The 22,717-nt window shown below is 34.9% G+C and overlaps 1 protein-coding gene and 1 pseudogene across 1 annotated transcript in view; both read right to left on the reverse strand.

Moving 5' to 3' along the window:
- Nucleotides 1-22,717, reverse strand: part of SLC2A13 (solute carrier family 2 member 13) — a 379,496-nt gene that overhangs the window by 322,605 nt on the left and 34,174 nt on the right. The gene's annotated exons all lie outside the window — the stretch shown is intronic.
- Nucleotides 14,964-15,311, reverse strand: LOC111520229 (annotated as a pseudogene).

A 22,717-nucleotide genomic window follows, 5' to 3' on the forward strand; every position in this document is an offset into this window, starting at 1 on the left:
AAATAAATAAATAAATAAATAAATAAATAAATAAATAAATAAATAAATAAATAAATAATTCTATAAACAGGCTGGTGGGACAGATATAATTTATTATCCCCCTATGAAAGGTAAAGCAGCCCAGCCCCACAGACAAATATAAAGGGATTTTCAGAAAGTCACATGGCAAGTTAATGTCAAAATGGGTCTCACAGATCTAGGTCCCCTAACCTTTGCCATTCAAGGGCTGGGTGTCATGCCTATGTGATCCTTTGGAAATGTCTCAGAAACATTTTATTTTTGACCTTATTACTTTGACTAGCATACATAAACTTCTAGGAGCAGAAGAGTCTTCTGTCTTCCCTGCCCCTATTGCTTGCTAAGTGACTTACTGCCACCAGACATCATGTTAAAGAGCTTGGAACAATTAGTAAGAAAAACGAAAACTGAGTATGATTAATTGTATAATTTGGGACTAGACAAGTTTAAACCATAAAACTGCTTTATGAAACTGGAAAAGTAGGAGGATCCGTGCTCGGTCTACTCACGTCTGTACAATACACACATGTGAAACACAGGGCCTGTTAACACCTTGCTATTAATAAAAGCAACCCATGCAAACTATAATTTATGGATTTCTAAACATAGAGCTCACTTTTCAAAAACCTTGGACCTGAAGGCTTTGTCACCCCAAAATCTACTTTCCACTTTGGGAAAACAAATGGAATTTTGTCCCTTGACATAGCTCATTATTCCAATTAAGGAGAGATGGTTAAGTAAAACTACTGCTTATCTTTAGCGTCTGTCTCAAATCACTATTATGTATCTGTGTAATTCCGTCCTCAATTTATATAAACCCCAGAAATATTCAAATAAATGAGCAAAAACTTCCCCCATTATTTACCTAATATCTGTTTTAAAGAAAGAAAATATATCAAGGCTCACATTTTTGCTCTGGTACTATAACTCAAAGATGATGATTTGAGATATTCAAAATGAAGAGTCAGGTGCTTTAAAAAATGAATGTAATGAATAACATTTAAATATGATTTAAATATTTAAAGTGCAGGAGCGTTCTACGAAGAGATTTTGCTTTCTTTCCTATTTTAATCACTAAACAAATAAAATAAATGTCTGATAAAGAAAAAACAAGTTATTAATAGTCCATACTAAACTCATACATTGAAATTAACATAAGGAATATAATGGTATAAATTCCTGTTAACAGCTTATTACAGTAAACACAACCACAAAAATCCATGTTGGTGTTATTTCAAAATATTTTTTAAAAGCTCAGTTTCTTAGAAACTTTCCTACAAAATTATAAGACCTCCATCAATGAACACTCATTATCACACTTGGCTTGAGAAGTTTCACCAGAAAACTGCATCTCAGACACCGCAGTGTGACCGGATTCACACAATACCTTGCTGCCAAGCTGAGTCACCATCTCAACAGCACAAAACGCTCTGGAGTGCAGAAGTTGGCTTTCAAAAACGGCTGGAAGTCCTTTTAAAGGCCTAAATCAGAAGTATAAATAATTTCATAACCAAATACCATTAGAAAATCCTGTTGTGATGGATAAATACCCATGAATCACAGCTGTCTCTCAGCATGATAAGCCAGGCAGCAACTAATTAGCTTCTAAGAAGCACATGAAGCTACCTTTTAATAATAATGCTTCTTGAACAAGAAGGATTATGATGTTCTAATTTCATTTTGTAAATTATTGCTTTATCATCTCTAAAGAAATAATTTTAATAAAAAGAAACAGAATCTGTCAAAGGAATCAGTATCCCTCGCTGTAGTTGTTTTGGTTTGGCTGTCTTCCTCAGGGCTGATATGTTTACATTTTTCTAAACAGTCAAGTATCTACGGTTACTACATTGTTAACAATCTAGAATTCTACTTTTTTCTCATAAGGCTTAGGACACTCAGAAAAGATGCTAGGAAACTTCAAACTGCACAAAATACCAACATAAAATGCCTGCAACAGAAGAGTCAGGTTATAAGAAAGATTCTCTCTATAGAAATAACTAGCAGCATCAATGGTCTACAGACTTAAAGAGCTCTTAACATAGTATTACAAACATGTCATCAGGCTTTCAACTCATTGCAGTCTCCCATGGCCTAAAATGGCTACTTCTGTTAGACTGCTTGAGAATATTCTCTCTGTCTATGTCCTTTTTCACTGGTAACATCTCAGTACAGCCTGTATCACATTTGTCTCTCCAAGCAGGACTACAAGCCTGTTAATGGAATGATCAGATTTCACATATCTTCTGTACTATAAATTGCCTAAGTGTCAAGCCTAAGGGCATAGAGTAAGGTATTGATTAGTGAAAAGTTATTGATTAGTACTATGGAATGCATACACAAAACTATATTCTTTTAAACTAGTGTTAACTGATTGGTTTTAACTGATTAAATTGATGATATCCTTATCAATATCCTTAATGATATTCAATAGGGAAAATTTGGAAACTACAGACAAGAAGTAAAGTGAATAAAAATCACCTGAATCACCCATAGATAACCACTGTTTAAATTTGTTTATAACTGTCAGTATTTTTTCTACAAATCTATAGTTTTTCACTGATACTGCACTTTCCTTCTCTTTAAAATACTCAAAGGGTCTCAAACTTGTTACATAAGTTAGGCAGGTACCACTAATACAGAAGACCAACTGAGTGGAAGATATTAAGCTGCTTGCATAACAACTAAGGCACAACACACTCCACAGGCCAAAAAAACCACACAAAAAAACAGCCAAACAAAACACATCTCTACAGAGCCACATACAACAAACCCTGGTTTGGCATCCTTATAGTACAAAATCATTTTAAATAACAGTATAATTTCCAATACTAAGATATCACTTATGTAACCATTCCCTTTTTATTCCATACTAGATTCTTACATACACATTAGAATGGAAAGCCTGTAGCTTTCAGATATTGGAAGTAAGTTCTGCTTTTTGGACAGAATGTTCATCAATTAAATTAAATTTAAGTTTAGTATCATAATAGTAGTATTATAAAGAGAACAACACTGGGTGAGAAAGGCCAGGGAAGAACACAGAGAAAGAAACAATTTCTTGACAGGAAGTGATGGCAAAAAAAGAAATTGATATTCAAGAAATTTCCTAAAATAGATTTAAGAGGTTATAAAAAATATGAGAAAGATCACTGTATGAAGTGCTACATAAGCAGAAGCAGTATGTGTTTCCACCTGAAAAGTGGAATGCACAAAGGTTAATAAGAAATCAATATGCTTTCCCCAAGGCAGTGAATTTAACAAGCAGCAACATAAGTGGTGCTTCATCATATTTAACTGTATGTGACATCTACAGGCAAATGTTCTAAGAACAACAGTGTGGCCTAAATCAGAGCTAAAAGGATATGAATCACCTGAATACAGATGATAATTGCATAGGTGTCAATGAAATGCACAAGAAATATGTACAGAATATGACTAGCCCAGGACTAGAATTTAGTTGTAGAAATGCTCATGCAATAAAGGGCTGAGGAGTAAAATAGAAGAAACTATTGAAGGAAACACTAGAGTTGCAAAATAATAAATGAACACAGTCCTCCCCCCCCCCCGATTTTTTAAGCTGTTCTTCAATATAAGATAACGTGACCTTGCCTACAAAGTAGAACCCAGAAGGCAAAAGGGTCTCAAAAAAATAAAAATAAAAACAAAGCAGAAACGAAGAACCAAGAAGAGGGAATCAAATCACAAGACAATAGGCTAAAATTAAAAAGGGAAATGAGTAGCACACGGAAGGACTGTAAAAACACACGGATTTAATAGCAGAATACATAAATAATAACAAAAGTAAACCCCATTCTGTACACAGTAAAAAGTAGAAATGAAGCTGTGTGAAGTCTGAATCAGAAGTATAGAACGTCAATTTAATATGCTCTCCATGATCAGAAAGCAAAGGAAATTGCAATGATAAAATATATTGTTAAGAAAGAAACCATTATAAGAAAAATAAATGAGCTCAGGTATAGGTGCTAAAGCTGGAAACATCCTATACAATTTTCTAATTTGCAAGGTTAATAAAAATTGATTTAAAAAATTTTTATGGATGGAGCAGGAAGAAAAAACATCTTGTCAACAAATAAAAAGCAGATAACATGAAATGACATACAGCAACAACTACAGATATTTGAGGGAAAATTATTGTGACTCAAGTGTTTTATTTAATATTTTACTTAATTTGGACTACAGAAATCCAGGTAAATAAGTACACTGCTGAGTGTCTCCTTAACCATTTTTCCAATGGTTCTATTTTCCTAGTTGTAAGTAACATATTTCTTGAGCTACATTGGTAGAATTTCTTGACTTCTCTGATAACCACTTCAAAGCACTAACTAATCTTTTTCTGTTGTAGCATGTGATAACAATGGCTAAGAATTTCACTTAGTTGGAACACTATGCCTGAATAATTTTTAAACAAAAATTTCTACTTATTTTTTCAGCGTTCAAAGAGGCACAGATTATAGAGCAACATAATGTCCACCTTAATTACCAAAGATCTCTGCTAATTATTTCCTGTGTCTGAAACTTAGACTGAATGGTCCTGGCCTTTGAATTTTTAAGTGGTAAAAATAATAAAAGTCACTCAGCAATAGATACTATCTTTATCAACCACTTCTAATATTATCTTTCCATCTAGGGTGTATAAATGTCCCTCTGCTGCTTACACTTGAAAATTTCTCTCTAGATAGATAGACAGATAGATAGATAGATAGATAGATAGATAGATAGATAGATAGATAATTTGCTATATATATATTATATATATTACATATAAATATATAGTAAAATCTTAACCAAGTAAACATGCAGAAGAAAAAGGCATGTCTTTAAGATCTACAAACAATGTCACATAACTTGTTTTCCCAGGGTCTTCAATGATAATCCATGGCAATCATAGTCCTCTAACTACAGTCAGTTTTCCAATGTTTGAGGAAAAACACAGCCAAATTAACCTTCACTTTCCCTTATTTTATAACTACAAAATAGGGAATTATTTTCTACATGCATACCTTTTGCACTTGATCTTCCAAGATACTTCTAAATTAGAAAATAGAAAAGTTTGTTACAGAGCAATGAGGAAACTGCCATCCTAAAATGAAACAAAAAGTCTGTTTTTTGGAGCTGTAGTTCTGTATCACCTGGCTTTCACCATAAAGCTAGATCTCACTAAAGATAAAAGGGAATGGACTGAAAAAAAAAAAAAGAGAGAGGGAAGGTCATTCGATTCTCTTTACCATGTAGCCAAAATTGTTTTAATGGACTTAACCAATTTCATATTTGGTTCTTCAGTAAACCAGCTATATACACATAACTCCAAATTGCTTAGTTCTTTGAAATGGCAGGCACTAATTATGGTGAAACATTTTACAACATTTGAACAAACTTTTTCCTGTAGGGCTGAAAAAGATTATATAGCTACCTAACACTTATGAAGAGTGATAAGCAAGATGCAAGATGCTGTAACTGTGGCTCATAATATACTGAAAAATAGACTCCACATTACATGACAAATACTTCATGAACAAGTCAAATGACTGTGAAAAGGGCAGTATCATCTCTCTTAGGCTGGCTTTAGAACAAACTGATTAAAAGAAACCCATGCATTACTCTCCATGGCTAATACTCTCCATGGCACGTCTTTTCATTCTACTTGTAGATCTAGTGGCAGCTGTGACTCAGCCAACAGAGCCTAGCTCTTGCACAAATTAGCTGGCATGAATGCCAGCATTATCACTTATTTCTGCTGCAGTAACTCTAAGACACTGATACAGCCAGAATAGAGGTAGTGATTTCCTTTGACATATGATGAGGTAATAAAACTTTTGGCACTGCTGCCACTCATACTTTACCTCAATGATTTGATTGTAAAACACATAGCTCCACTGTCTTATCCTTTTTTATTAGATTTTATAAACTCTCCATCTACAAGTATGCTAATGGCACATTTCAATACATTTCATTTATACAGACTCAACACCCTATGCCAGAGGAGACAGAGGAAGTAGATAGAAAACTGGATGATAGATAGAAAAGACAGACACATAGATAGATAAAACAGATACACATTGAGTATGGAAAACCTTAAACTGTTTTTCCTCTGCTCTCACACCACAACAATCAACTTCTGACCAATCAGTTTCATGTTGAGGTTCCCAAACTCCCCCTTTAGGTTTGATTTCCTTGCTAGAGCAGCTCACAGAACTAAGGGAAAGTTGTTTACTGGTTTGTTCTAAAGGACATAATGAAGGATATAGATGAAGAAATACATAGGACAATGTACGGGGAAGGAGCACAGAGCTTCCATGCCCTTCCTGAATGTGCCACCCTCCAGGAACCTCCATGTGTTCAGCTAGTTTCTTGGGCCTTTTATGGATACTTCATTGAAAAGGCATGATTGAAGCATGGATAACCATGTCAAAATGTGATCAGACAAAAAGGGTATGATCTTACACTAACAGAATGAATGAGGAAACCCAGAAAGGCCTGTTGGATTCTTCTTGACCCTTCTGTGTGGGATTTCTTCCTCCAAGGGTATGGGGAGGACCCTCTCTGGACTGCGGGCCTTATAATCCACAATGGAAGATTAGAGTCCTGTCTTGGACAGTGAAAGAAGATCAAGAGAAGGTCAGGGAGGGATAGATTCTGTTTCCTGATCCTACTTCCGAGGCCCAAAGGGCCCCGATATTATTTTTTATAAGACTGTAACAAAGGGCTATGGGACTTGTAAGCCAGAAATTGTGGATGAAAATCTGTAGCAATGGATGGATGGATGGATGGATGGATGGATGGATGGATGGATGGATGGACGGACGGATACATGCATGGATGGATGGATGCATGCATGCATGGATGGATGGATGGATGGATAGATAGCTCACAGTATCACAGACATACAGACAGATGTGGAAGGATGATGAATAGATGACAAGTAAATAATGTATGATAGGTATATGGCTGAAGATAATTTACATTGATTTTCAAAGGGCTAACTTTAACTTGATGAAAACTACTTAAATAAGTAGCAGTAAATGCAAAAACTTAAAAACCTCCTTTTGTTACATTTGTCGTGGCAAGTTGTAAAGGATCCCCAAAATCCTAAGGTTTCCTTTCTTTAGGTATGCTCAACCTTAAGCTTGTGTGTTTATCTTCATACTTATGGAAAGGGATCAGAAATCAAAGCAGAAAGGAAAATTCCCATGTATATTGGGTTGTTTTTTGCTTTAGTTTTTGTTTTGGTTTTAAATACAAAAGTAGGAAACAAGAAATAATCACTTTATTTTCAGCATACTCAATATTCTCACTGCTGATAGAATTTCTTCATTAAACCACAGCTGACTTTTCAGCAGTAATAATGGAATCCAGAAAACAGTAAAATAGTATCTTCATTGCACAATCAACTTATGTTTCCAGTCCAACAGAAAAAAATATCTTTCAAGAACAAGGGCAAAATCCCTAAATAAGGAAATTCTGAAAGTGTATTTTAGATAAACAATGATCCCAAATGGGTAGTGCAAGAATAAAGATGCAGGAAGAAATCAAGAGCATAGAAAATGGTAAAATGTAGAAAATAAATTTTAAAGTCATTAACAGTATCTTGTGGTGTATAAATGCAAACTCAAGAAAAGAGAATCAAAAGACGTGACAACAATAGAACTAAAATTGGGAGAAGGTTAAAGAAAGTTAATGTGCTTTAAGTTGCATATATTATTCAGAATAAGGATAAAGATATTATGTAATTTCAGATTTTGTTATGTTAAATATGTATGAGTAAAATTTCAGTGGCAACTACTAAAAATATATGCAAATATAACTTCCAAACTACTTGAGAAAAAATTGTATGAAAAATATATATATACACACATGCAAGGCAATTCAAAAAGGCAAAAAGGAGAGAAAAAGAAGCATAAATAAGCTGGGAAAGAAAAGGCAACAGAAAATGGTAGATCTAATATGTATAAATGAATCAAATGTACCAAGTAAAAAGAAGAGCAATCAGCCTGGACTTAAAGTTTATACTTTAGTCTTGTACAGGAAACATAACTTAAAATGACAGGAACAAGACTAAAAGCAAAAGGATAAAAAAACATGAATAGAGAAAAGTCTAAACAAAAGTGAAGATAGCCATATTAATCCATACAACATAAACACTGAGGCAAAAAACATAACTGGAAACATAGAGGATCATTCTGGGGAAGATACACAATAATAAAAAATAATAGAGTTTTAAAAATACAGTGTAACAACTATGCACATAGCATTTACAATGTATTAGGTACTACAAGTAATCTAGAGATGATTTAAGGTGCACTGAAGCACAGGTGTTGGACATATGCCAATACTACAGCATTTTATACAAGGGACTTGAAGGTCCACAGAATTTGGTGTCCATACAAGTGGGGTGCTGAACCCAATCCCCCATGAACATCAAAAGATGACTATACTTTCCAAGTTGATATACAGATTTAATACAGTTGACATCAAAACCCAAATAAATTTGTGGGGGCTTTCAAATTTGACAATCCAAAAAAAAAAAAAAAGGAAATTTAAAAGTTGATACTTTGCTGGAAGGACAAAGGGCCAAGATGAGTCACTACTCTTGAAAAATAAAGGAGGACTTCTCCTTCTCCATATCAAGATTTACTATAATGCTACTATAATAAACACAGTATACACAGAAAAAGAAAGACCATTAGAACAGAATAGAAAGCCCAGAATGAGACACACCCACACATCAGTTCTTGACATACAACAGAAGAGCTACTGTAGATCGGGAGGAAAAGATGGACCTTTTCATAAATGGTGGTGAGACAACTGGGTATCCATGTGTAAAAAAATAACATTGAACCCCTATTTCTTATTATACACAAAAGTCAACTGTTAAAAATTGATGGGTTAAAAAATACATGTCAAAATTAAGCTTATTTAAAGTTTTTAAGAGATAAGATAGGTGGTCTTGTGAGGCCACGGTTTTATAATCAGAAATCCTGCAATCTTCAATTTAATCTGCCCTAGCTGATGGTAGAGGGTAGTCCCCTGAGCAGAAATCAAGATTATTATTCATGAAAAACACTAAATTTATTATGTTCTTATTTTTGTAGCTTCAGGGGAAAAAAAATCTCAAAACCTCAAAAGATCCATCACTTGTGAACATGGATACTGATGTAAAGAAATACTAATTATTTGCTGATAATGAAAAACAGAAAAAAAAGCATATATATCTGAGGACTATCTGGAAAAAAATAGAAGACGTTTGTAACTTAAAATGTTAACACTCTAAGATATTTTAGGAGTATTTCCAGAAGAGAAATCAATGGCTAAACTAAGTTTTACTGCATTGTATAAGCTTCCATATTTCTAGATGAAAATCACACTGAGTTTCCATGTTTAAAATAAAAGTACTAAGCTATTAGAAAAAAAATTAAAGGGTTTAGTATAAACACCCAAATTAAAGCTGTAGGAGAAAATTTTCCTAAAATATTCGAGGGTGACATTAACATTAATTATGCTCTAAATTTAGAGAAAAGTGTTCCTTTTGAAAGACTGATTTACTTATTCTGCTTTATCTATCTTTATGAGAACTTAGTGATGGAAGAATACGGAGCCATTATAACTCACATTTTAAGTGACATTGACCAAAAAAGGTAATAGCAGGCTAGCCACTATAAATACCATTTTTCTGGTATCTATTTTACAAGTTGTTTTATATAGCTACCCTTTCATTAATGCTTCTATAAATACCATTTATCCAGTATCTATTTTACAAGTTATTTTATATAGATACCCCTTCATTAATGATTCTATAAATACCATTTTTCTGGTACCTATTTTACAGCTTATTTTATATACATACGCCTTCATTAATGCCTCCAATCAACTTTTTATTTTATCCCTAGAAATGGGACAAATCCATACATTTCAATAACTAAAAATCTCCCAGTGAAGTTTATTTGTCAGTTACTGATTATTCCACAACTTGTGACATTTCCGTTTTGAAGATAAAGGATAGACAGAAAAACCAGTTACAGGACTACTTTCTTTCACAAACACCATGCCCCAATATTTACTTGAAATCCACATTAGTTTTCCTTTGACAGACAGGGGAACAAGGAGACATTCCTGGCAACAACTCACTGAAGCATAATGCCTACCTCTAAATTAGTAAAAAAACTGAAGAAAAAAAAAAAAAAAAGCAGCTGCTATGTCTCTATTCAGAATCACACAGCAGCTGTGAAAGCAGTTTTATTCTTCCACTTCCAAGTCAGTGATTCAAAAGCCTTGCCCAGAAGTGTGCCAGCAACTACCACACTAATTGCAAAATTGCCATAGCAATGAAATGACAATTGCCATGCACGTTCATTTGGATGACCAAGCGGGGGCTATTTATAACTGGAATAATGACTCCAACAAGAAAGTCATAGAGGACGGGCTAATTAAGGTGTGCAAATCCAAATATGTTAAAGACTTGACTTCATGTTTTATTCAGCTTACCCCAGAAAAATGTTGACTATAATCCCATTAACTATTTTTCACTTTTTTAAAAAACCAAACATCCGTTCTTACACAAAATATATCAAACTTCGAATTATTTTTCTCCAGTGATTTTTGAATGAGAATTCTTCAGTACCAATTATAAAAATCATTTAAAATATAAAATATATGGCCAGGCATGGTATGATGACTCATGCCTATAATCCCAGCAGTTTCAGAGGCCAAGGTGAGAGGATCACTTCAAGTCAGGAGTTTGAGATCCGCCTGAGCAACACAGTAAGAAACTGTCTGTACAAAACATTTTTTAAAATTAGCCAAGCATGGTGGTACACACCTGTGATCCCAGCAACTCAGGCAGCTGTGGCAGGAGGATCACTTGAGTCCACAAGTTTAAGGCTGCAGTGAGCTATAATCGCACCACTGTACTTCAGCCTGGGTGACAAAGAGAGACAGCCTTGTCTCTAAAATATATATACTATATTATGTGTACTGTGTGTACATATATATTAATATGTACACTCACACATACATACACATATATCCCTAATCCGTTTGTCACAAGAAAGTGGTCTTAACTTTTTAACATATAAGTTTCAAAAATAAATAGTAATCATTATTTTGATATATTTCAATGTAAATAAAAACACCTAATGTGGAGTCATTACTTACTGACGAAAGAACAAAAATGACAATAATCTCTGAAAGAGACTAAGAGACTCCCACAGTGCAAGGAAATTCTTTTTAAAATCAAGGAAACTTCATTTAGGTGTCCCACAGTGTTCTTCTGCCTTCTTACAATTACCAAAATTGGAATCTACCACAAGCAAGCTACATCTCATAGGAAAAGATCAGTAGATTGACTTGCCACCATAACAAATAGAGCAAAATATTTCATCAAACTTGTTACTGTTTCCATCAAGGATGCTGTTCAAGGCTATCACAAAAGACTAAGTGTTAGTGGTGAGAAACAACAGCAAAAATCACAGTGAATCATTATTATAGTACTAGAAATCCTTCAAAAACCTGTAACTGATGGTTAATTAAATCAAATCTTATCAAATAAAATCCAATCTAAAAATTGATCATTTCAAAGAAAAATTTTTTTTAAAACGGAATAATACTGATTAAAAGGAGCATTTAAAAACTAAATATTGATATCCTTAAAATTAAGTGACGCAGCAAAACAATCCCAGTTTTTTATTTCTAATTCATTCAGCAAATATTATATATAATGATACCAGAAAGTTATACTTATCTTGAAAAGCTTAAATTTTAGATACTAAAAAATGCAAAGATAGAGCAGCAATATTTAAGTGAGACCAGAAAGCAAAATGAAGGTAACTCCAGTCCACAGGGGGCTACCTGAACAGGAATATCGACATGAAAATAAACTGTTGAGAGAACACAATAATTATGGATTATTCTGGCTATGTTAATAACTTACTCAAATCTCTCTGCCACCCTGCACAATCTGCCCTTTTATAAACTATTGTTGCCAGGCATGGTGGCTCACAACTATCTTATAATCCCCACACTTCGGAAAGCCAAGCCAGGAGAATTGCCTGAGCTTAGGAGTTCCAGACCAGCCTGGGAAACATAGTGAAACCTCATCTTTACATAAATAAATAAATAAATAAATAAATAAATAAATAAATAAATAAATAAATAAATAAAACTAGGTAGGCATGGTAGTGCATGTCTGTAGTTCTAGCTACTCAGGAGGCTGAGGCAAGAGGATCACTTGAGCCCAGGAGATCGAGGCTGCAGTGGGCTGCTATCATACCACTGCACTCCAGCCTGGGCAACAGAGTGAGACTCTGTCTCAAAGAAACAAACAATCAAACAAAAATTGTTAGCTGTCATCTAAGACTCTATAAATGTTCTACATGGCTTGGATACCTTGTAACTTCTCCATCACAACCTGAAGTGACCCAATGGGCTAGCTATTTTCAGAGGATACGAATATTCTATTGTGATACTTCATTACAAAATGTGACCACAATGGAGATAAGGTGAGTCAGGAGCTAAGCAATAATTTCTTAAATACCCTACCATGAGGAAGGTTTTACAAACGTGTTTTATTTCAAAATCTCACAAAAACACATTGAAATAGGTATTGTTAGCCCCATTTTACAACCAGCGTGACAAAACACCCAAGGTCACACAGTCAGTAAATGGCAAGACTGTCTAATCCTAACATTCATGTTTATGTGGCTAAACAGTCCCTCTAAAAGTATTTATACTTGGCACACTCTTCAAAAAGCTTTAGAAAACTTACACATTCAAAACAACCTAAGAAAACACACATATATTAAACGGAGCATCCTAATCAAAGTAACTAAATGTAGAGGTTTGAGATTAAATATTTACAAATTTAACTTGGAGTCCCTGGAACCTACCACCCTCTCCAGGCAAAGAGGTCACCCAGAAATCTTCAGGCCTGCATCTCATGATGTATAATGCAAGGAGCGAAAGAGCAAACTGTACTGAGTATAACATTTAGTAAATGGCCCCAAAGCTAGCCATAAAACAAACCCACACATATTCCTGCTAGTTCCACTTATCTAAAATATCACTATCCTAAAGGAAAATTGAGTAGTACATCAATGTCTGGTCAGAGAAATAACATGCACTTTTAAAGAAAGGGACAAAGCATTAAAGACTATCAGCTCCTTCAGACTCCGCCTAATAAATATTCACTAGGAGAAGATGTCCCACTATGTTCTAGAGGTAAAATTAAGATATAAATAAGCAATAATAATCCATCACTTATTCAGAAAATGTTTAACACAACCCAGAATAAAATGCCATGCCTACACATAAAATGTAAAATACAAGGAACCAAGTGATGTGGCTGGAGACAAAAAAGTACAATTAATAAAAACACATAATTATGATGATGCATACTATAGTAAATGTACTCCTATGGAGAAGAAAGACTCATGAGTTTGTTCATAAGAAGCAGAAGATTGCTTTGGGCTTGTCAGGCAGTTTCATGAACTAAGCTTGCAAGTTAAAATGAAGTCAATGAAAGGAAAATGAAGTCTTCATGATAAGATATCAGAACCACATAACTATCAAAAGCTAAATCTCAAAGTTGACACAAAGCTTTTTTTCTCAAATTATGAGATTTATAAATCTTAAAGACTTAGTTTTACTATTCTTAGGGAAATTAAATAAATTCAAAGTAAATCATACATGTTATGTGTCATATAGACAGAACATGTTTGAATTTCAATAATGAACAATATTTGAGTTGCAGCTTTGCCACTTACACTTCATATGTAACCATGGGAAAATGACTTTTATCTGGTTCCCGGTGTACAAAACTGTAAATCGGGGGTGATACCAAGAGGCTTTAGGATTCAGTTAGCTAATGTATAGGATGCATGAGGAAAGCCTAAGTGCTAGTTTACTACATAAATTCTTATTTATTTTTAAGCAATAGGGTCTTCCGCTGTGCTCAGGCTGGAGTACAGTGGTGCAATCACAGCTCACTGCAGCCTTGAACCCCTGGGCTCAAGTGATCCTCCCACCTCAGCCTCCCGAGTAGCTACAGTCACGCGCCACCACGCCTGGCTAATTTTTTAATTTTTTATTTTGGTAGAGATGGGGTCTCACTCTGTTGCTGTTGTTAATAATGTATTTTGTATCTAAGAACCATGTTTATTTGAAAGAACTTTACTCTTCAGTAATAAAATGAATATATTATTTAAACATAGCAAACATGGTTAATATTGTTTCCAAATCCTTTTAAACCATTTTATATACACAGACATGCTAATTCTATGTAATTGGTGTTAATTTCTAATACCATTCTGCCATCTCCCTAAACATATAGCTTTCTACTCAGTTTTGTTTTCATCATTCTACTAATACTAATTAGTATTACTATTACACGTCTATTCAGGACTGCAGAAACTACTAATTTATTACACATCTATTCAGGACTACAGAAATATTAAAGCACATACAACTGCATGTTTCTTCTGTCTCCCCAAACTTTATATTAGTCAAAGAATATTCAGCATAAAATCCAATCTTTCTATTTACTTTTTCTCTTCTTTCTTCTTCACTGTTTAATCCCATAGACAGGTTGCTTCTGGTGAAAATAGATTATTCTTTTTTTCTTGTTGAAGACAGGGTCTCACTCTGTCACCCAGGCTGGTGCACACTAATGCAATCTTGGCTCACTGCAGCCTCAACCTCCTAGATTCAAGAAACTACCTGCCCCTCCTGAGTAGCTGGGGCAACAGGCAACCACTACTATGCCCAGTTATTTATTTTTTGTTTTATTTTTATAGAGACAGGGTCAAACTATGTTGCCCAGGGTGGTCTCCAACTACTGGCCTCAAGTGATCATCCCACCTCAGCATCCCAAAGTGCTGGGATTACAGGCATATACCTCTGACAAGTTTTACTAAGGAAAAATTATTTTGCATGGTTTACTTTTCACTAGTATCTTCTGGCCTGCTTCCAAAGATATCAGAATAACCTGGATCAATGATAACCAGTGTGCACAGTCTGTAGTATTTTCTACATGCTGTGCCCAGTCCAGTATTATTACCAATGTAGTGATGAACACCAGTTTGGGCCAACATGGTATAGTACTCTACTGGGGAGTTCCTCAAAGCTGGGCACTTGTTAGTGAGGATGACCAATTTTGCTTTTTCCTATCTAATCATCTTCAGAATCTGCTTGTACCCCAGCACGTACTTTCCACTTTTCATAACAAGTTGGAGCCTAGAGTTGATCAACTCCAGTGACTTTTTCATCTTTTTTGCCACCATCATCTTCCTGGCTTAGGTACCAGATGGCCCCCAACCATGAACAGCCACCAAGATGGCCAGGGAATGAGAAAAGCAAATTGTTCATTCTTATCATGGTGAACAAATATTTTGTTTCACAGAAAATTTAACCTTCAGAATTATACATTTTTCCATAAATTTAAAAATAATGTACTCTACAAAAAAAAAAAATGCTATCATAGACACAGCTGATAAATATCAAACTAATTAAGTTGAGTTCTCTTGTTTTTTCTCATCCATTCACTGATGAGAGGTAAAAACAGCAGGAATATGGTCCAAAAACAAGTCACAAAGAAAGAGCTAGACAGCATCTGAACAATCAAGAGCTGACCACAGGGTCTTCTTGTTAAGAAAACATATATAGCTTAATGAATGCAATTACACATTATACTTATTCATTAAATGCTTCCAAGCAATACTTTTAGTGGTATTTAGTAACAAATTTATCTCTCTTTTGAATCCATTCAATAAAGAAAAATTGGGTGAAAACTACATGCACCTTAAATATATCAAGAAATATAAAGAAATTAAGTCAGAGAAAAAAGAAAAGTCTCCTGAACTATGGTCTCCAGTATAACAGCTGACATTTCTGTAATAGTACCTTTTATTATAATCCATTAGCAACTGCTAAATTACCAGCATCTACAGATGCTATCTTGCTACCATGGAAATACAGAATATATGAATTAATTAGGACTGTGTTTGGAAAAAAAGGGACAGAAGGGTGCCTAGTTTCTATAGGAAGTGGTTTCCTTCAATAGTTTTATTATTATTATTCATCTAACAAATATCTCATGTTTTAAAATCTAATCATTTGGCACGTAACCTTTTTTATCAGACAAGGCATCAGTTCTACATTATTTACTTGCTGATTTCTTCAATTCTGGATTTAATCAACAGGTTTCACATCAATACTGTGCACCCCTTTTTGCTGCTCATTATTTCTTATATACAATCAGTTTAAGAGAGCTATTTGTCATTGCTACAAAAACACTACTATCACCACGGCTCCTTTCCTTGAGAGGCAGTTTATAAACAAATTCCTGAATGGAGGTTTCCAAACACCAAAGTTATCGTGTGAATGCAGTAAGAATATTCCCTCAGAAAGGCATAAAGGGAATATGATATAACCTAATTTGTCATTTATTATTAGTTTGACAAACAGTATTATTAAAAGGCCAGTTAGTCTGTATAAAATATATGGCAGGAAAAAAAAAAAAATCAAAGACTTGCTAAAGTGTCTCTGGCAGAGACAGGGTAAAGAGTGCCCTGACAAACCAGTGAAAGGTTCTGCTTGACTTGGTAGATTTCTCTATATATTGGAAAGAACCCAAAACAACATGAACATTCATCAGTCACCAACTACACTGTACTAGGAATGCAAACAATTGCTTTGTTCTGATTACAAGTTAACCAAACAACCTTCCATAAAGATGTCAGATCCTTCTTCTGTAAGAAGAGAGAGAACAAAAAACCCCAAAACACTGACCGGCTAAACAGGGCACTTCAATTCGCTTGGTACTTCTTACTTTACAAAAAGCATTCTGGTCCTTTCTCAAGTCTATTTTAGGTTGGGTTAATGGAAATAATCAGCTCTATCCCCAATCAACTCAACAAGAACTGAAAAGGAAAAAACCAACTTTACAGAACAGAAAAATGGAAGGTCAGAACCTGGATCTGGGTGACACCAAAGTAATGCCATCCAACAAGATCGTGTTTGAACAGCCATTTTACATCTTCCCTTAAATATCAATCTTCTCAATCTCTATTCAAAATGCTTTTCTTCAGTTGTGACCATCCTAGTTACTTCCGTTCACCCCTGCACGTCCTTTAAAAATTTTTTTATTGCAGCATTTTCTTATTCCTAACCACATAAAATAATAAAATCTGTTTGGCGTTTTTATCAAAGCACTTCCAAGTCATTATCTCATTTGATGCTTAGGGTCACCTTCAGAAATAAGCAGGACAAATATCAGCCCATATTTACATAAAGGAACAGACGACCCAACTGGTTATATGCAGGGATTTCAAGGTGTGGATTAGGGCAGTGGTTCTCAGATACGGCCCGCTGAATCCTCTTACCTCGGGACAACTGGCACCTACTGGACACATTTGCTAGTTACAACCACCAGAAGGAGTTTTGTTACTGGCACTTAGTGGATACAGGCCAGAAATGCTGCTTAGCATCTTACAAAGTCCACTTTGGACTGCCTCACTGATCTACGTATGTCTATTCTTTCACCACACTGTCTTGATTACTGTCACCTTTTAGTCATTCTTTTTATTTTACTATTACTTTTTAAGAGATAGAGTATTGCTCTGTTGCCCAGGCTGGTTGCAAACTTCTATTGATATGATGTGATTATTTAGTCTGTTGATGTGATGAATAATACCAATTTTAAAAAGCTGAATCAGTCTTGCATACTTGGGACAAATCCCACTTGATAATGGTATATAAGTCTTTTTGTGTAGTGTTGAATTCAATTTTATAATATTTTGTTGATTTCTACATCTACACTGAGAGATGAGAGATACTGGTCTATGTTTTCTTGCAAAGCATTTGTCTGGTTTTGGTATTAACACTGGCTTCATAAAATGAGTTAGAAAGTATTCCCTCTGCCTCCATCTTCTGAAGGAAACTCTAAACAACTGGTACAGTTTCTCTCTTAAATCTTTGGTAGCACTTACTTGTAAACCCATCTGAGCCTGGTGCTTTTAGTTTTGGAAGATTAATTATTAATTCGATTTCCTCGATAAATACAGAGTTAGTCAGATTGTCTATTTCTTTTTGAGTGAGTTTTGGTACATTGTATCTTTCAGGGAATTAGTCCATTTCATCTAGGTTGTCAAACTTTTAGGGACAGAGTTATTCATAGTATTCCTTTGTCATTTTTAATGTCCATGGAAATCTGTAGTGCTGTCACCTCTTTCATATCTGATATTCATAATTTACATGGTCTCTTTTTTTTTTTTTAAGCCTGGCTAAAGCTCTGCTTACTTTACCTTTTCAAATAACCAGTTGTTTTGTAGATTTCCTCTATCAATTTCCTGCTTCCAATTTCATTTCCACTCCAATATTTACTATTTCTTATCTTCTGCCTACCTTGGATTTAATTCCCCCTTTTCTTGTCTCCTAAGGTGAAAGCCTAGAAGACTGACTCTAGCACTTTCTCCTTCTATTACTAAATATATCAAATACTATAAATTTAAAAGCACTGCTTTCAGTAAATCACACAAATTTTCATTTTTCACTTTCATTTAGCTCAAATTTTTTGCTATTTCTGTTGAGATTTTTTGACGCATGTTATTTAGAAGCGTGTTGTTTAACCTGCAAGCATTTTGGAATTATCCAGCTATCCTTCTGCTGTTGATTTTGTTTAATTCCATTGTGGTCTAAGGACAGTTATTATATGATTGTATTCTTTTTAAATTGTTAAGGTTTCATGGTTCAGAATGTGTTCTATGTTCTATGTTCTATCTGAGCTAGGGAAGAATGTGTATTCTGTTGTTGGATGAAGTAGTCTACAGATGTCAATTATATCCAGTTGAGTAATGGTGGTGTTGAGTTCAACGATGTCTTTACTGATTTTCTGCCTGCTAAATCTGGCCATTTCTAATAGAGGACTAATCAAGTCTCCAACTATAATAGTGATTCATCTATTTTTCCCTCACAGTTCTACCAGTATTTGCATTGAGAATTTGGTCACTCTTACTAGGCACATAAGATAAATTGGCGAACTAACACTTTTACCATTATAGAACACACGTCTCTTTATCCCTGATAACTTTACTTGCTGTGAAATCTGTTTGAAATTAATATAGCTAATCCCATTTTCTTCCTATTAATGTTAGCATGGCATATCTTTCCCATGCTTTTAATCTGTATGTATTTATATTTAAAGAGTTTCATGTAGACAGCAATAAAGTTGGGTCTTGTTTTTTTTAGGCACTCCCACAATCTGCCTTTTAATTGGTACATTTAGGCCATTGACCTTCGAAGTGATTACTGAGAATTAGATCAAAGTCTACCATATTTATTGTTTTCTGCTTCTTTGTTCTTATTTTTGTCATCCACCCTTTTCTGCCTTGTGTGGATTTAGTTGAGCATTTTACATGATTCTGTCTTCTCTCCTTTCTTATCACATCGGTTATACTCCTTTCATTATTTTTTCTTTGTGCTAGCCCTAGAGTTTGCAATATACATTTACAACTAATTCAGGTTCACTTTCAAGTGCCACTAGATCATTTCATGAGTAGTATGAATATCTTATAATAGCAAAATAATGCTAATTCCTTCCTTCCATCCCTTGTATAATTTGTCATGCATTTCACATATAAATAAGCATATACATACACACACACATGCACACACAAGCACATGTACACACCAGAAAGAATCTCTGAGCTTGAGGATATATTTATGTAACAGAAACCTCCAAAACCGAAAAGCAAGGAGAAAAAATACTAGGGTGAAATAAACCATAAACAAACCATGTATATATTTGCTTAAGTATAAACAAGTATATATATAGACAAGCACACATACTCAAAGGCATTAATGCTACTATTTTCAATAAACTTGTCTCAGATCAATGATTAATTAAAAAATGAAAGTTTTATTTTACCTTCATTTATTTCTCTCCAATGTTTTCTTATGTAGATCTGAGTTTCTGACTTATATCATTTTTTACATTTCTTGCATGGCAAGTCTACTGGCAACAAATTTCCTTCGTTTGAGCAAATTTCTATTTATCCTTCTCTTCGGAAGGAAAAATTTAACAGGGTACAAAATCCTAGATTGGTAGGGCTTCATTCTCTCAACACTTTAAATGTTTCACTCCACTCTCTTCTTGCTAGCACTGTTCCTGAGAAAAAGGTATTCTTATCTTTGCTCTTCTATAGATGAGGTGTTTTCTTTTCCCTCTGGCTTCTTTCAGGATTTTTACCTTTGATTTTTCTGTAGTTTAAAAATGGCATGCCTTCACATAGCTATTCTACCATTTAGTCTGCTTTCTCAACTAGGAACTTGTGGGATCTGTGGTTTGGCTGGGAAATGCTCAGTCATCATTGCTTCAAATATTTCTTCTTTTCCTTTCTCTCTTCCTGGTATTTCTTTTACATGTATGTTACACCTTTTGTAGTTGCCCCACGGTTCTGATATTCTGTTATGATTTGTTCACCCCAGTATTTTTTCAGTTTTGAAGGATTCTTTTAAAAACATCCTCAAGCTTGGACATTGTTTCTGCAGTCATGTCCAGTCTATTAAAGCCCATCACACACTTTTTTTTTTTTTTTTTTTTTTTTTTGAGACAAAGTCTTGCTCTGTCACCTAGGCTGGAGGATAGGGGTGTGGTCACAGCTCACAGCAGACTCCAAATCCTGAGCTCAAGGGATCTTCCCACCTCAGCCTCCCGAGAAGATGGGACTAAAGGTATGCACCACCTATGTCCAACTATTTGTTTAAAAATTATGTAGAGATGCAGTCTTGGTATGTTGCCCAGGATGGTCTCAAACTCCTGGCCCCAAGTGATCCTCCTGCCTCAGCCTCTCATAGCACTGGGATTACAGGGATGAACTGCTGCACCCAGCCCCATATTCTTCATTTCTGGTGTAGCATTTTTTTACTGGATTCTTAGAATTATCATCTCTCTGCTTACATTACCCATCTGCCCTTGCAAGCTATTTTATCCATTAGAGCCCTTAGCTTATTATCCATAGTTGTTTTCAGTTCCCAATGTGATGATTCCAGCACCCCTGACATATCTGAGTTTGATTCTGATATCTGCTCTGTCTCTTCTTTCAGCCCATTTTTCCCCCTTTTTACTGTATCTTCTCATTTTTTTCTTGATAGCCAGACATGGCACACTGGTTAAAGGATATAAACACATTGTCAGTAATAAAGCTGTAAGGTTTAGGGGGAGGGGAAGGTCTACAGTGTTATGATTAGGTCCCAATCTTTAGTGAGGCTATGCCTCTGGACTGTGAACTTCACAAGTGCTGCTCAGTTCTCTTCTCTCTTAGTTGGAACAGAATGGCTAGAGGGTACAGGAGTTTAAGATTCCCCTTTTCTCAAATAAAAGGCTAGAGAGAACTAGAATTGGGTGTTTTGCTTACCCCAGGCCACTTACACTGTGTTTTAACTAATTTTTTCTGAAGCAGACGTCATTTTAAAACAAAACAAAAACAGAGTACTCTGGCATACATCAAAATGGCTCCTTTTCCCTTCCTTGTGCCAGAAGCAAAGGGAATTTTTCTCAAATATTCACTGTGAAAACCTGGTAGAGCAGAAAGAGGTGAAATTCATAAGAGTGGAAGACCCCTTCACTCCCTTGTGCTGACTAGGTCCTCCTGGAGTTTTTAAAATAAATCTAAGACTTGTCCTCAGTGAATCTCCAGCAATTTGTCAAATATAATGCAGGTTTTCCTATACAAGCAATGTTTCCCATGGAAGACTTTGTTAATTGGTTACCACTCAAGTAAATTATGGTTAGCTGTATCCACCTGTCTCTCCATTTTTGGGGGTAGTGGTTTGCCCTATGACCTCCTTTCTCTTTAGGTCCAGGAAGAACTGCTGATTTTTCAGTTTGTCCCATTTTTTACCTGTTAGAGCAGACTGGTGACTACAAGCTCCTGACATGCCCAACCATTTCATTATCAGCAATTTGATTATAATATTATCTGGGTATGGCTTTCTTTGAAATAATACCATTCGAAGTTTGCTGAGTTTCTTGAATCTGTAAGTTTATGTCTTTCACCAAGTTCGGAGAGCTTTTAGGCCTTATATCTTCAAATATTTTTTCTTCAGATATCTGTTTTTCCTCTTCCAGCATTATGCTGACACAAATGTTAGAAACCCAAATATTGTCCTACAAGTCCCTAAGAGTTGGTTCATTTTTTTCCATTTTCCCTTTATTTTAGGTAATTTATATTGTTTGAATTATTTCTATTGATCTATCTTAAGTTCACTCACTTTTTTCATCTCTCTCTGCTATTAAACTGATCCATTTTCCACTTGAGTCCTTTATTAAAGTACGTGTTTTTCTGTTGAGAACTTCTATCTTTCCATTCATTGCAAGTGTTTTCACCATTATCTCTTGGATCACAGTTACCAAAGCTAATTTAAAGTTTCTGTGTGATAAATCCACCATCTGGGTCATCTTGGAGCCAGCACTTGTTGTCTTTTCCCTTAGCAACTTGTCAGATTTCCCTGATTTGCTATATGTTAAGTGCCTTTGCATTATATTCTGAACATGTTAGATACTATGTTTGTATTGGGTCCTGTTAAAAATGTTTTCTTAAAAGTGCAGGTTTGTTACATGGGAAAACTGCATGTCACTAGAGTTTGGTGTACAAATTATTTCATCTCCCAGGTAGACAGCAGAGTACTGGAT

The sequence above is a fragment of the Piliocolobus tephrosceles genome, chromosome 10, assembly GCF_002776525.5.
Source record: "Piliocolobus tephrosceles isolate RC106 chromosome 10, ASM277652v3, whole genome shotgun sequence".
In the NCBI taxonomy this organism is placed as follows: domain Eukaryota; kingdom Metazoa; phylum Chordata; class Mammalia; order Primates; family Cercopithecidae; genus Piliocolobus; species Piliocolobus tephrosceles.